This window comes from Sus scrofa, chromosome 13 (assembly GCF_000003025.6).
Source record: "Sus scrofa isolate TJ Tabasco breed Duroc chromosome 13, Sscrofa11.1, whole genome shotgun sequence".
Classification (NCBI taxonomy): Eukaryota; Metazoa; Chordata; class Mammalia; order Artiodactyla; family Suidae; genus Sus; species Sus scrofa.
In genome coordinates, this window is record NC_010455.5 from 194934937 (window position 1) to 194952157 (window position 17221).

The 17221-nt window shown below is 43.1% G+C and overlaps 1 protein-coding gene across 8 annotated transcripts in view; it reads right to left on the minus strand.

The window, feature by feature from the left end:
- Positions 1 to 17221, minus strand: part of TIAM1 (T-cell lymphoma invasion and metastasis 1) — a 461256-nt gene that overhangs the window by 160442 nt on the left and 283593 nt on the right. For all 8 annotated transcript variants that reach the window (XM_021070904.1, XM_021070903.1, XM_021070906.1 and 5 more), the window contains one exon: positions 11122 to 11298. The gene's annotated coding sequence lies outside the window, so the exon portion shown is untranslated. The remainder of the gene's footprint in view (positions 1 to 11121; positions 11299 to 17221) is intronic.

Genomic DNA, 17221 nt, shown 5'->3' on the forward strand with positions numbered 1-17221 from the left:
CAAACTAATGGGTTTATTTCTGGGAGCAAATCCAATCTGAGAACATTAATCTGGTACAGAGTGCCCCTGCGAACAGAAATTCACATGATGAAATCACTAAGTGTGATTCAGCCTTTTGGGGCTACCCAGGTTAATTCAAGTCCCTCTTGAACACTTTCCCAGTGTCTCTCACTGATCTGAGGACCGTTACCCACAGTGGGAAGCAGAAAATCCTCAAAGTGTGGGAGTTCCCACTGTGGCTCAGCAGGTTAAGAATCCAACTACTATCCATGAGGATGTGGGTTCAATCCCTGGCCTCGCTCAGTGGGTTAAAGGATCTGGTGTTGCCGCAAGCTTTGATGTAGATTGAAGATGCAGCTCAGATCTGGCGTGGATATGGCTATGGCTATGGCTACAGCACAGGCTGGCAGCTGCAGCTCTGATTTAACCCCTAGCCTGGGAACTTCACATGCCACGAGTGAGTCCTACAAAGAAAAAGAAAGAAAGAAAGAAAGAAAAAGAAAAAAGGAAATCCTCAAAGCTCGACAAGTGTGAATCTATTTAGCTTTATTCTCCTTGCTCTGCAATGAGGTTTCTCTGGACCATTCACATCATATACACTTCAGATGCACACATGAAAATGGCCAGAAAGGAAAGAAGAATAAACGAGAGTAGCTGGAAACATCTCTAAGCTGGTCCTTTCAACCACCTACAGAGCCATTCATTCAGAAGATGTATACTGAGCATTTACCGTGTTCTAGAAGCCACAGAGGCAACAGAGGACAAAAGACACACATTCCCCATAAACCGATATTCTGGCCAGGGAAGGCATACAATCAACAAAAAAGTGAAAGACACCAGAGGGAAACAAGGAAGAAATTGACTGCGACCGTTCCACACAGTTTGAAACACCCTGCAATATAATAAACCTTCACAAAATGATCGGGAACCATTCTATGATCCCATGCTCAGTCTCAAAGGTTGCTTAAACGCCTGCAAGTACATCTTTACTAAAATGAAATTCGTGGCAACAGGAAGGGAAAAACCTCCATCGAATGTTCCGATGAGTTCAGAGGTGACACATACAGATTCCAGATGTTAAGCTGTTCCCACACTGGAACATTGCCTACCAGGTCACCCATCATGTGATTCTGAGCATAAAGTTTCCAAGAAAGCGAATCCTCATTTTTACTAGGAGCAAGTACACGTCAAAGCAATAAGTTCACGCCTCTCTGGTTGGCATCTTGAAGAGGCAAGGAATAGAAAAAAAAAAAAAAAACACACAGAAACAACTCAGTGTAGGAAAGTGAAAAGATCTACTGTCGATGCCTGATCATTTACGTTACCTCAATTTTTTGTTTGTTTGCTTGCTTTTTAGGGTCGCACCTGTGGCATATGGAAGTTCCCTGGCTAGAGGTCCAATCGCAGCTGCAGCTGCCAGCCTGTACCACAGCCACAGCAACACACGAGCTGAGCTGCATCCGAGAACTATGCCACAGCTCACGGCAACATCGGAGCCTTAACCCACTGAGCGTGACCAGGGATTGAACCTGCGTCCTCATGGATCCCAGTTGGGTTCCTTACCACTGAGCCATAATACCAACTTCCTGTAACTTGCATTCTTAAAAATATCTTGGGCTACATTTTTGCAAGCACCTAAGTAACACCAAGGGCCATGACCCATTTCTCAGAGTTCTTGACCTTTTTTTAAATATACATTAAGATACCTGGATACAACATATACTAAGGATACAAGAGAGGACAAAAGACATGCATCCTCCACGCTCAATAAACTGCTATTCTGGCCAGGGAAGGCATATGATAAACAAAAAATGAAAGACACCAGAAGGAAACAAGGAAGAAATTGACTGCGACCTCTATGTTTTGCCAATAAATAATTAAAAGCTCGGAACAAGTGTCAGCCACAGTCCCACTTTAAGAACACATAGATTTAAAATTTAAAAGAGGGAGAGGATGATGGTGATAAAAACTGAGGCGAAGAAAGGCAAAACTGTCACCTCCGTTCTGCCAGAGTGTACCCTCCTCTACCATAGATATCAAAAGTTTGCAAATAGAAATTGACATAGTCTCAACAACCAACTTCTGGATTTACGATTATTTCTGCCAACAGAAAACGAATCAAGTTAAAAGCCTCTGGAGAGGTTTCCTAAAGGAAATAGCCCCAATCTTAAAGAATTACAGCAGCCTATGCATCACTCTGTTATATTAATAGCATGTTTAGTAGAAAGCTTCTTTGTAGCCAGCCAAGGTAGGAAAGAAGCCATTTTTATCTTCAGAACTAGAATTGAGGAGTGAATGCCAAATCTCTTAAATCCTACCCAGAGAAATTCTCGGGGGATGATCTCAGCAGAGTCCACAGAAAGTTTGAAATAACTCCAATTAGGAGGGGAAAAAAAAAAAATGTTTATAGGGACTGCGGTAACACTGCTTCATTTGAAAGCTTTTCTCCAAACATTACTGAGAACCAAGAAGGCTCATGTGGGGTCAGGTGAGAGAGCCTGAACTAACATAAAGCATGAAAAGTTATAATGATTTTTATTTTTTCCATTATAGCTGGTTTACAGTGTTCTGTCCATTTCCTGCTGTCCAGCAAGGTGACCCAGTCACACATACATGTATAGGTTCTTTTTTCTCACATTATCATGCTCCATCATAAGGGACTAGACAGAGTTCCCAGTGCCATACAGCAGGATGAGCGTGAAAAATCAAAATTGCTCATTGCATACAACAGACGCGACATCCCCTTTCAGGAACAACTCATGTCCCACAGGCAACCCCCAGAACCCTGGTGCTTGGAAAGTCTTGGTCCTTTTCACATACAAGTGTAAAATGCCAGCTACTCCCATCCTCTTCATTTCCCACCTGTTCATCTCTACTTATTAACGCTTATCATTTTTCAAAAATGTATTTTATTGAAGGATACTTGATTTATAATGCTGCACTGGTTTCTGGTGTTTAGTAAACGGATTCAGATATATATATATATCAAGCATATATATATCAAGAAAGGGAATCTTTATTTTTACTAGTAGCAAGTATACTTCAAAGCAGTAAGTTCAGATATATTCATATATATATATTAAACTGATTCAGATATATAGATGTATAGATATATACACACACATATATATTTGTATTTTCTGGAGGTAGTTAGTGGGAGGGGTATTAAGCAGGAGGCAGTGGCTCTTGTAACATTGGAACAATGCTCCTTTTTTTTTTCTCAATTTTTCTTTTTCACACCACACCTGTGGCATATGAAAGTCCCCAGACTAGGGGTCAAATTGGAGCTGCAACTGCTGGCCTACACTACAGCCGTAGCAAAGCCAGATCCAAGCCACATCTGCAACCTAGGCCATAGCTTGTGTGAATGCCGGATCTGTAACCCGAGCAAGGCCAGGGATCGAACCTGCATCCTCATGGATACCAGTCGGGTACTTAACCCGCTGAGCCAAAAGAGGAACTCCAACAACTCTCCAAATTTAAACCTCAAGTCTTGGACTTTCTTTCTAGCGGTCTAAGATCTGGCTTCCTGGCCTGCCCCAGGGCCTTTGCTCAAGCTCATCCCTCTGTCTGCAACCCTCCAGCTTTCAAGCAAGTACACTTGGCTCACTCTTTCCAGTTTGTTCAGACCTTGACTCCAATGTCACCTTCTCGGAGAGGCCTTTCCTGGTGTCTCTATCCAAAACGGTAAACATTCAGAACTCAACATTTCTTACCCCTCTTCTCTGTTTTCCTTTTCCCTCCTTAGCATTTATCAGAGTTGTAACGAAAAAAATATATATATTTTGCTAACTTATCTTTTTTATTCTGTATCCTTCTCCACTAGAACCTAAGCGTCAGGGAGCTAAAAGTTGGCCAGTCTTGTTTATTGCCACATCCTTAGTGCCTAAAACATGGCCTGAAAAGCAGTAAGGGCTCAGGAGAAGAGTCCTGAATGAATGAGTGAGAAAATAAACGTTCATCTAGAACAGAAAAACTCAAACTCATACAACCACAACAGAAAATAGATGAGGAGTTCCCGCTGTGGCGCAGTGGGTTAATGATCTGGCTTGTCTCTGCGGAGGCACCAGTTAAGATTCCTGGCCCAGTGCAGTGGGTTAAGGATCTGGCTCAGATTCAATCCCTGGCATAGGAACGTCCATTTGCCACAGGTGCTGCCGAAAAAAAGAAAAAAAAAAAAAAAAGATGTGAACGAAAAGTAATAGATGTGAAAAAAAAAAAAACAAAAAAACCTGAAGTGAACAAGGGAAACTAGAGGAAACACATGTTGGTCTTAAATACGCCAGCTCTTCCACAACAGAATACCTAGAAAACACACTGGTTTTCAGTCCATCTGCTGCTCTCTGGGTTCCCTTCCACCTGCAGACATGTGTGGGTCCCCCATTCCAGACCCCTGGTGTGGGATCATCGTGATGCAGAAGCTGAGTTGAGGGGTTTGGGTCGCCCTTCTCCACGGCACGCCCCCACCTCCAGTCACCAGGGCAGAGGACGAAGGCCTTGCTTCTGTCTCAGTCCACTTAATTCTTGCGCTCAATCCCCACCATTCCTCCTCTTTGTGGAACCATCCCATGCAGAGGTTTAGGAAAGGGGCTCGGAATTGCAAGGGCACCGCTCCTCCTCATCAAAGTAGACAGCGCAGAACTGTTGCGGCTGAGATGGCCCAGAGACTATGGGGGCAGGGAGACACAGTGGCAGGATGAGAAGAGGTCGGAAAGCCTAGAGAGTCCCAGGGCGAGAGACCAAGGACCCTAGAGGAGTGTGACCCTCTCATTCTTCCCAACACCACGATCTTTCTCTGTCGATGATGAGTTAAACTTGGCAGGTCATCACAGTAACTTCCTTTATATCCTGTCACGTGAAACACACAGCTCAGTATCAAAAAAACAAACAACCCAATCAAAAAACGAGCAGAAGACCTAAACAGATATTTCTCCATGAAGACAGACATATGGCCAGAAAGCACATTAAACGATGCTCAACATCACCAATTATTAGAGAAATGAAACTCAAAACCACAACGAGGTACCACCTTACACCACCCAGAATGGCTGTCATCAAAAAAGTCTACACACAATAAATGCTGGTGATGGTGTGGAGAAAAGGGAACCCTCTTACACTGTTGGTTGGAATGTAAACTAGTACAGCCACTATGGAAAGCAGTGTGGAGATTCCTCGGAAAACGAAATACAGAACAACCATACGATTTAGCAATCCCACTCCTGGGCATCTATCTGGAGTAAACCGTAATTCCAAAAGACACATGCACCCCAATGTTCACTGCAGCCTATGGACAATAGCCAAGACATGGAAGCAACCTACATGTCCATCCACTGAGGAATGGATAGAGTAGATCGGGTACATATATACAACAGAATATTACTCAGCCATAAAAAAAAGAATGAAATAATGCCATTTGCAGCAACATGGATGGACCTAGAGATTATCATACTAAGTGAGGCTAGTCAGACAGTGAAAGACAAACATCATGTGATATCACATATATGTGGAATCTAAAAAAAGGATACAAATGAACTTAGGGCAGAGTAGAAACAGACTCACAGACACAGAGCACAAACTTATGGTTACCAGCCAAAGGGGGGTGGGGGAGGGATGGTCTGGGGGTTTGGGATGGGTATATGCGCACTATTGTATATGGAATGACTGGCCCACAGGGACCTGCTGTGGAGCACTCTACCCAGTATTTTGTGATATGAAGAAAGAATCTGAAAAAGAATGTTTTTTTGGTTTGTTTGTTTTTTGTCTTTTTGCCATTTCTTGGGCCGCTCCCGCGGCATATGGGAGGTTCCCAGGCTAGGGGTCAAATCGAAGCTGTAACCACCAGCCTATGCCAGGGCCACAGCAACTCGGGATCCGAGCGATGTCTGCAACCTACACCACAGCTCACGGCAACGCCGGATCGTTGACCCACTGAGCAAGGGCAGGGACCGAACCCGCAACCTCATGGTTCCTAGTCGGATTCGTTAACCACTGCGCCACGACAGGAACTCCCTGAAAAAGAATGGATGTGTGTGCATGTATAACTGAAGCACTCTGTTGCAGAGCAGAAATGGTCACAACCCTGTAAATCAACTATACTTCAATAAAACCTTTAAAAATGAAAACATTTTTAAAAAGAAAACACAGCCAAAGAGTTACAAGGTATCTTAAGGAAATCTATCAGCAAATACAGTCATTAGAATGATTCATATAGACATCAGGAAGGTCCTTTCCCAGGGACTATTTTTACAGCTTTATTAGCCTACTAAGCCCTACGTGATAAAATGATGTAGAACTTTCTCACACATTGAAAAAAAAAATCAAATTACTGGCTTTGGTAGTTTACTGTAATGATGTCAGATGCAACCATTAAGGTAAACTAGGCGAAGGGTATATTTACGGTGCACGATTTCCTGTGAATGTATAATTATTTTTAAATAAAAAGTTAAAATAAAGCCTTCACTCTCTGGAAGATTCTGGTTACGTGAAATTTTTGTTTAAAAGTGAGGAGACTTCAGCATGAAATGTTTCTGAATCCTCCTTTTCGACTAATTAGGAAATAACAAAGAAATATGTATTGGACATTGCCTAACATAACATTATCAAGGAAATACAAAACCAACACAAACCAATGGTCCAAAGTGAGATTAACTAGAGAAGCAGAGTTAATTACCTAGGGATAGACAGGGCTTCTGTCTTAAAAAGGAGTGAACAAAACTGAAATGCACCACAACCAATCTTTTCCCAGTGATTAACACAATGGAATTTAAAACACAATGGAATATTACTCTGCCATTAAAAGGAAAGAAATAATGGCATTTGCAGCAACATGGATGGACCTAGAAATTATCATGCTAAGGGAAGCCAGTCAGACAGTGAGAGACCAACATCATACGCTATCACTTACATGTGGCGTTTTAAAAAAAGGACACAATGAACTTCTTTGCAGAACAGATACTGACTCACAGACTTTGAAAAACTTATGATCTCCAAATGAGACAGGTTGGGGGGTAGGGGGATGCACTGGGGGTTGGGGATGGACATGCTATAAAATTGGGTTGTAATGGTGGCTGTACAACTATAAATGCAATAAAATTCATTTAAAAAAAAAAAAAACCTCTGGACTCTGTGGCATTTAAAAAAAAACACTCTGTGGCATTTCTGGAGCATTGGGATACAGGTTCGATCCATGGCCCAGTACAGTGGGTTAAGGATACTGTGTTGCCCAGAGTAGGCTGTAATTGCAGCCTGATGTGAACTCAAAAAAAAAAAAGAGAGAGAGAATAAGTATTTGGAGTTCCCATTGTGGCTGAGCAGATTAAGAATCTGACTGGTATCCATGAGGACGTGGGTTCAATCCCTGGCCTCGGTCAGTGAGTTAAGGATTTGGCATTGCCATGAGCTGTGGTGTAGGTCGCAGACACCTGCTCAGATCCCACGTTGCTGTGGCTGTGGTGTAGGCCGGCGGCTACAGCTCCAATTGGACCCCTAGCCTGGGAACTTCCATAAGCTGTGGGTGCGGTCCTAAAAAGACAAAAAATAAAAACTCTGGACTAAAGTAAAAAGCAACCACCCAAGGATTCCAAAGAGTAAGCCAAAGCAAGTGGATGGGTGACAGGAGTCAAAACACGAAGAAGCCACTCTAATAAGAGTGAGTTTGCCATTTTTGTTTTTAATTATTCTAAATTCTCTTGCAGCCTCACATGGAGGGTGAGTATGTGTGTCCAGATGCAGCACAGGCAGCAAAAACACCCGAGACACACCCTGTCATTCTGGCCAAAGAAACCAAGAACAGTGGTCCCTGCAAGCCAAACAGTGAAGGGCATCTCAGAGAAGAGGAAGCGGAAGGAAACAAACCATCTAATGCTGTGTGTAAACCTACACAAGCCCAAGGCTCACCCCTCAGGAGCACATGCTTGGATTGACCTAAAGCAAGACAGCAAAGGTGTTGAGAACCGAACTATGAATAAACCATAGCCGACCATCCAATCTAGCTCCTAGGGGCACACATGTTGGACAAATCCACAGCAGCAGAGCAAAGGCTTTGAAAACTGAACTGACATCAGGTGCACCACCTATGAGAGGTCAGACCGAAGTTGACACCTGAACCTAGGAAGGTTGTTTGCCTGGTAAGACAGAGAGAGAGAGAAAGAAAGAAGGAAAGGAAGTAGGGAGGAGGAAGGGAGGCAGGAAGGAAGAAAGGACGGATGGGAGAGAAAATTCAACATACTCTGGAATATTTTCACAGGAACTACATTCTCCCAACATAATACTCAAAGCGTCCGCAATGCATTCCAAAGAACCAGGAACATCCAACCAGTTTTCAGGGGTAAAGACAATCAATAGAGGCCAAGCCCAAGGGGACCCAGATGGTGAAATTACCAAAGACTTTTAAAGCAGCTAGTGTAACTGTGCTTTCTGAGTAAAGGTAAACCCTCTTGAAATAAATGACAGATTGAACTACTTACAATGTCTATACACGATCACAGTGAACATCAATTGTTATACATGAAATAGAACAGAAGTTAACACAAACCTGCATGATCCAAGACATAGCATATAAGTTGCATTTTTAATCATACGAATGCGAGGTTTTTCCTCGGTACTGCATGAGAAAACATTCTAGTTAACAGAATGATTAAAGTCTCTGGGCAGGGAGAACAAAGAAAAATACTCTTGTAACTACAGATACAAGGGAAATGAGAAAGAACCTTGTCACCTGCAGGACAAAGGCAGTTATGATATCTTCATGGTTTAGGACCTCTAATTCCCTAGATGAGACCAGAAGTTCACCAAGTACTCCAAACTGACAGCAGAATGCCCCACCCTTCAGCTGGACAGGAAGGCTCCCCATGGGGGTCAGCCTGCCAGGGCTTGTGCGGTTCAGGAGTAGATAATCAAAAAGACAATTCTACTATTTGGCTCAAACATCTCTGGAGCAAAATCCTTCTTATTCTCAGGAGGTAAAAAGTTACATTTGAGATGCCCATCCAAGAGAGTGGCTTTGAGAAGATAAAAACTTTCAAGATGATAATAATATTTCACTTTCTTTCTCTTTCTCTCTCTCTTTCTCTCTCACACAGAATGAATGAATGAACAAAGGAATAAATATATAGACCTGATTAAAAATATTTTTAAATGCTCATTCTAAATATGATGATTACAGGTAATTTGAATTTTTTTCAAAATTACACTTTTTTTTTGTATTTTCCAAAGTTACTAGACGAAACCTTAACTCATTATTTTTTTTTTTTTTATTTTTTTTTTTTTTTTGTCTTTTTGTCTTTTGTTGTTGTTGCTATTTCTTGGGCCGCTCCCACGGCATATGGAGGTTCCCAGGCTAGAGGTTGAATCGGAGCTGTAGCCACCGGCCTACGCCAGAGGCACAGCAATGCAGGATCCGAGCCGCGTCTGCAACCTACACCACAGCTCACGGCAACGCCGGATCGTTAACCCACTGAGCAAGGGCAGGGACCGAACCCGCAACCTCATGGTTCCTAGTCGGATTCGTTAACCACTGCGCCACGACGGGAACTCCTATTTTTATTTTTAATTACAGTATAGTTGACTTAGAATGTTGTGCCAATTTCTGCTGTACAGCAAAGGGACCCGGTCATACATCTACATACATTCCCTTTCTTATATTATCTTCCATCATGGTCTATCCCAAGAGACTAAACCTGTAATTCATTTTAAGGAAAGAAAAAAATAATAATTAATGGTTTAAGTCCCTAGGTTTCTTGGATAACTGAAGAGAGTAAGGATGTGGGCACTACGCAAACAGCTATATCACAACAGCACCAAACCTACACTTAAAGCAGATGGCTCAAGAAAATTACCTAAGATAAGGAAAATACTATCTATCTTGGATTTAATCATTCTTTCTCCACGTTCTAATGGCTCTTTGCTTGACCTCCTCATGTGTCTGCAGCATGGCTATTTGTACACTGATACCCTAGTCTGGCTTTGTATATATACCCCGTTCCTATTTTATCCTAATCTCCCAATGACAGGGACATGGCATTATATTGGCCATCTAAATAAGCTGAAGTTTCAGTACAGTTCTTCTCAGTGGGAATGCACATTACTCAGATTGCCCTATAATAGGGGTATTTCAAAAATACAAAATATTAGAGTCCATCTGCAGGCACAAGACCCAAACTCATAGTCAAGACAGAAGTTAAGTATTAAAGCATGGTTTCTCTTATTGGCAACGTCAATGTGAAATCTGAGCATAAAGCATCTCATGATGGATATAAATTATAAGTATTATTAATAAAATGTATCACTCCCTGGAGGCATTTAAAAGCTTATTAAAATAAAAGTAATGATTACCCTTCTACAACTTGAAAACAGACCACCAAAATTGCAAGAGCAAGGATGAAATGTATTTATTTCAAAGTTAAATTTGAAGCAAAAATCACAAGACAACAGATTGCAAATTTAAAATTAGATTCTAGTGGGAGGGCTTGGTTTCAAGCCTGTTTTTCCCCTACTGGAGGCTGAGCCTGAAGACAGGGTAGGGGGGTTGGGGTGGGGGGGGGGGGAAGAGCTAAGATTAAACTGAGACAAAGTTCTAAAAGTTTTTGCTAAATCGTTACAAACCCATGAAAAGCGTTCTGCCAAGTCACACACAAATACCCCTAACACAGGAGACTAGACAGGAAAGTTTGGTAACAAATAAAAGATGATCTTTGATTGAGAGATTATTATTTTGACGGTATTTATTTTGCTCTTTAAAGACTGCCGAAACCAGACACAAAATATATCATTGTTTTGAGGGAAGATTTTTGAAGCCGGGTTTTGCCTTTTTCAAATATAATCCCATATAAAGATGGTAAACCTCAGAAATAAATCAAAAACATCCCGAGGGCAATTCACAGGGGGAGAAAGATAGGTGCCTACCTTTTTTTCTTTTTCGGTTTTAATGTTAATACTTTTGAATTGTTAGATGGGCGTAACCTTAATCCAAAAAAAAGGGACTCCAAATTCTTTTTCCCACGAGCTAGGTACAACAGAGCACTCCCAATTATCCTAAAATATACCTGCCTCGCCGCCTCTGAAGCATTACCATTAATTCGTGGGGATACATACAGGCTCAAACACACACACACACAAACTCACCTTACAAGGCAACAGTGGTTCCCAGCCCAACTTGCCCCGAGAGCACTGTGGCATTTAGATACTGAACTTGGAAATGGGTCAGGATGAACAGCGACTGGGCCTGGGAGATGTATCAGCACCTGCCCCTCGGGGTGGCCCTCACAGTCTCATCGCAGTTGATGAGAAGGCACCAAAAACCTAAAGAGGACAGAAAAAGCAAGAACATGGTCAGCCAGAACACAGCAAATAGGAATCTTCTATTGAGCCCATTTATGTCAGTTCTCCAACATCCACAGAGCTCACCCCCAAATCAAGCAATGCAACATGGAGCCACAGGCAGAAAACGACAGGCATCATCAGATACATCAATAAACACACGCATACGGGATATTAACATTTGCGGTGATAAACGGCCCTGCAAACTAGGTTCTTTTATCATTGTTACTTTTCTCTACAGATGAAGGTATGCGATCATGGAAACAGGTTACTGTGGAATGATGTGTGTGGCTCCCTCTTTTTTTTTTTTTTTTTTGTCTTTTCTAGAGCCGCACCTGCAGCATATGGAGGTTCCCAAGCTGGGAGTCTAATCTGAGCTGTAGCCACCGGCATACCCCACAGCCACAGCAACGCGGGATCCGAGCCGCGTCTGCAACCTACACCACAGCTCACGGCAACGCCGGATCCTTAACCCACTGAGCAAGGCCAGGGATCGAACCCGCAACCTCATGGTTCCCAGTTGGACTGATTAACCACTGAGCCACGACGGGAATGCCTACATGGTTCCCTCTTAATCGATAAAAAGTCTCAACAGAAGTGAGTGAAAGGAAACAACAGAGTCTCCGTCATTCTCAAAGCAGAGCTAGATTTATTACAAAAAAGTTGAAGGAAACGCTCAAGATTGTAGAACAAAAGACCACCTTTGATACACAGACCTTCTCATCCTATACATGCTTTCAAAATAAGAGGAAACTCATGAAGAATGTGCACAAGAACAAATTTAGGTAAAATATCCAAACTGCTACCTAGCACAGAAAATAAACTGGCAAGGCTAGCTCCATGAACAAGCGGTATGAAGGGTTTTGGGTTTTTGGGGTTTTTTTTGAGCCGGCCTTCTGAGGTGAGATGACAGACCCTAAAACAGGATAAAGCCCCGAGGGCTTCCTTGAGGTGGCGGCCCCTCATCTCTCTCCTACGGGCCATTCTTCCGTGGGACTGCCCATGCCTGTCCCCTACTGCTGGTGGTGTCCTTAAGGTGGGAACCTGAGAGGACAGAGAGCAGGATCACGGAGAAAACTGCCTGTGTTGTGGAAAGCAGTCACCCTGAGCCGGGAAATAAATAAATATGTGCATCCACGGAGAACAGCACAATAAGTGAAGTTACACTTCTCCCCATCTTGGAACGCGTGCTATTTAACCATGAACTTGGTGACTCACGCTTGCCAAGAGAGGAGCACGAGTTCTCAGCAATACCCCATTATTAGCCTACAATACGTGCCCTTTCCATAATTCCCCCACTGCTATCTTGTTCCCTCTCTTTGCCCGGGCATCCTCCTTAAGTTGCTCTCTGCAAATTTTCAAAGCAGTTCCTGAACTGCTTAGGAACTGGCAGCAATTAATAAGCAACAGCCCATTTATATTGAAATGGACTCATTACAATGCCAGCTGCCAATAATTTGCAAGGCTGGGTTCTTGCTGGCAAACCCGGCCTGCAGGCGGCTGTCCTCCACCTGCACAACAGAGGCTGATAATGCAGTTCTTATACTTTCAAAAAAAAAAAAAAAAAGGGGGGGGGGACATATTCTATCTACCAGAACTCAAATGTTTCTCTATTATGTTCTTCTAATCCCTGAGCAGAAAAACAATATGGGGAAGAAAGTGAAAGTTCCAAGATATTATTTATAAAACATTGCAGGAGAACAAATTGGGGAGAATTTCTTCTGATTTGGTGGAAAAAAAAATGTTTGTACCTGTGACCCTGGCCACGATGTGGTTCAATAAAGAGACCCACACTTGTTCTTCTGAAATCAGCAAATATGCTAAGCTTGCAACTTGGCATCAAGCACTCCGTGTGTATCAAGTAATCCCAGTGGGTTACCTCCACCACGGCTCATAAACATATGCCGTGGCAACCTGAGAACCACCAAGACGCCAAGTTCTCTTTTAAGAGCTGCAGAGAATTCAACTTCAGTGAGAGGCAACTAAGCACCAATTTTGGGAGTGTCAGCCCAGAGGCCTGTTGTGTGTTTCGGGCCAAAACTCAGCTTTGCCACTGATGTGCAGGGTGATTTGAGGCCAACTCTAAATATCAACTGACCCCTCCACAAATGAGTATAAGTTCTTAAACCATTCGGTTGATATGAGCCTTAAAGATCATCAGACTTAGCTTAGTGCCTACGCCTTAGTCAGTTCTCAATAAAGGTCTGCGATTATTTTCTCTATGATTCAACATTTGTAAACCATAAGACGTATGCTACAGAAGGGCCACTCTTATGGGGTTTCCTTAAAACATGGTACCTAACTCATGGAAACCGGGTCTAGATTCTAAGCTGGATGAAACCGATTGCCTTTAATGTGTCATGGGACAATAGGGGAATTAATTAATCCAGCAGGAAGATGGGATCAACTGCATTTGCCACAGCTCACGCACACACACAAACTCTGCTGACAAAATCTGGCAGGACCAGTTAGACCGCTGGCATTACAGGAAGATGACCCCGAGTGAAGTGAACAACGATACATGTGCCAAGTGTCTTCGTCTCACTCTGATTCATCTCAAAGCTCCTCTGGTCAATTTCTGCGTCAGCTGTCAAAAAACCAGTTTTCCCAGGGAAGCGTGTGTGCCAAAGGAGAGTGAAGGAATTACCAAAACTAATCTCAGGCTTCAAATACCTCGAAAAGCAGACAGGGCTCAGAAGTCCCATCACTCCAACCCTACAGTCTGATGTGAGATGAAAACACGACAAGTGTCAGAAACACGGTGTCCATGGCAGTTAACCCCCGGCTCTTCCCAAAGAGTCTGCCACACCACAACTTTCTTTTTCACCTTCAGAAAAACTCGTAAAAGGCATCCCTGCCATTTTTAAGTCCTTGAAAGTTTCAGGAATCAAAATGTGCAGAGAAAAGGGCTTGCCCTCAAAATACCTAAGTTCATATACCAGGCTCTCTTACTGACTAACGTAGATGAACTTGAGCAAGTAAACTACCCATTCTGAAACTTAATAGGAAAAATAATGAGAAAAGTAATAGTATCTGGCTTATTTAATGACTACCTGAAAAAGTTGTTATAAGACAGAAATTAGAGAATCAACACTATAACCTATAAAAGACTATAGAAGTATGTTAATTCTTATTCTATCCTTTATGATTTGGTGGCCGAAAGTGTCTCATAATTAGTAAATTAATGAGAATCGGAAAGTTTCTCTTACCCTGAACCTTCCAAGAAGTGAGAAGGGAGTAGCCATGCTGGATCAAAGTCACGAACAAGGCAGAAATCCTGAATATTTTTATATGCAATAAGCACCAAAAGCATTTAGATTGCAGTATGCATACTTGGTCCAAAAAATCAGCAGTGCATGGATGGATGGATAGACAGATGGATGGATGGATGAAATCTAAGACAGCGGAGATTTTTCAATGGTTCAGAAATTAAGGGAAAACAAAATTCATCATTTACTTATTTTTTCAGACATTATTTTATTCAAGAAAGGACTCAGGAGTGACTTCCAAAGATAAATTATCTAAAATAGAATAATAGAAATTTTTACTGGAAAAATGAAAGGAACCCCAACAAAGTTAAGACAAAGTGAAGAGGGGCCGAATAAGGGTAATGATGCCGACCCTATCAATCTACCCCTGGCTGGCTCGGTTTGACAGTAAGCCTTTGTAACAGCCAACGCAAACAGGGAAAATGGAGCAGTTGTAAGATGCACAGCGCCCTAATCAACTGCTCAGAAGAAGGACAGATGTTTGAGGTACTATGATCAGAAAAGAAGTTCCACTCGGAGTTCCCGTCATGGCGCAGTGGTTAACGAATCCGACTAGGAACCATGAGGTTGCGGGTTCGATCCCTGGCCTTGCTCAGTGGGTTAAGGGTCCGGCGTTGCCCTGAGCTGTGGTGTAGGTCACAGACGCATCTTGGATCCCGCGTTGCTGTGGCTCTGGCGTAGGCCGGTGGCAACAGCTCTGATTCGACCCCTAGCCTGGGAACCTCCATATGCCGTGGGAGCAGCCCTAGAAAAGGCGCACACACACACACACACACACACACACACACACACACACACACACACACACAAAGAATTTCCACTAGTGGTCCTTTGAGGCCACTGTGTTATAATGAGCAATGCTTTGGACTGTATCATTTCTCATGGGCTCAGTGACAAATTTCACGGGATGTTTCTTGTCCTTTTCTTTTTTTTTAAAAAAAAGAAAGTTTAAATCATAGTTGATTTACAATGTTCTGTCAAATTCTTTCTTTTCTTTTTCTTTTTTTCTTTTTTTGGCTGTACCCAGAGCATGCAGAAATTCCCAGGCCGGAGCTCAAACCCGTGCCACAGCAGTGACCCTTAGCACAGCAGACACTGCCGCTTCCTTAACCACTAGGCCACCAAGCAACTTGCAGATGTTTCTAGTCTTAATCATTGATTTAAAAAAAAAAAAAAAATCACTATTCAGGGACAGAAGGTCTGAAGAGGTAAGATCCTGCAGAGTTAGTTGTAAGAGGCTGCTCACCCTCCAAGAAGCTCTCTCTGAACACTCGCTTGCTCTCCCCAGAGTGCTGGGTCTCAGCCAAGGGACAGGAAGCTGGAGGAAGTTGGGGCTCTCTGGCTCAATGCCCAAGTGTAGCTGGGACATGCTCCCAGGTGGCCACATCATATCTGACCTAAAGATATGGTTCCCATAGGAGTGAGCTCACCTGGCTTGTGCACACACTGAGACTGTGACAAGGTCTCCCACCCAGAGAAGAGGTAACTACCTTCCCTCTCAGGTGAACCACGTGACCATGGACAGCCCTGGGGCAGCACCAGGTTTTTCCCTTTGAAAAACTGATCCCTCGGCACAGATGCATAAGCTATGACATGCCTCCCAAATTCCTACTCCCGAGAAGGCAGATGAAATGGTTTTAGGTCAGCCATGTTTTCAAGGCAAGTAAAAATAGCCACCCACACCAGCCCAAATTCCTGAAAATTCCCATATCCAAAGCCTGCCCTGGGTTTGAGCAATGCAGCTTCTTAGCACATCCAAACGCATCTCAAGGTAACTCAGGGAGGACGCGTGTTTGTAGAATTGATGGTCTTAAGCCAGCTAAGTAAATCGAGAAATTTCTACTGAAATGATCATTTTAATTTTAGAACAGTGAATCTTTGGCAATCCCTAACCAACAGGTTCTGCTGGAACAGACACGGCTGTTTCACAGGAGTCAAGGCAGTGCATTTCAAATGATATGTTCTACCCCAACTCAGGGATATTTATGGTATGCCTCCTCTCTGGCTGGCATGGGGATAGTGGCTTCAGGCCAAAACACTACTCTTTGAGGTTCCCTGGGTTCTGGGTGTTTACGGTCTTGCAACTATACTTGGACACTGGCAAATGCCAATACACACGACTCCACTCCAGCACCGCATCACTCACGACACGGCTCCCTCTCAGCGGCATCCAAAAGAGCTTGGACGCCGCTAGTCCCAAAGGGCAGTGCTACACAACTGGCCAGCCAGTCTCCCAAACACCCCCACAGCCCAGCTCCAAAAAGGGCTTGAATGAGGCCCCAGCGGAATGAAACGGATTCAATAGATTTTTCAGGACAGACCACAAAAATCACGTAATTTTTCAGAAATCTAAGCAGCATCATGCCTCCTCAGAAGCCAGGAAGCTCCTGGACACTTGAGAATTCCACCCAACATTCCAAGAGCAGTGACCATATGATGTGAGGGCTCATTCGCTCTGAGCTCCCAGCTCCTAAGTTCTCAATGCCACATCTGAGTCACTTCCAAAACACATCCCGTCTTTGTAAGAGAAAATGGAACATTTGATCCCAAAAGAAAATGAAAATAGAGCTGACTACAATTAATTTTTTCTTTTTTTTGGCCATGCCCACAGCATGCAGAAATTGCCAGGCCTGGGA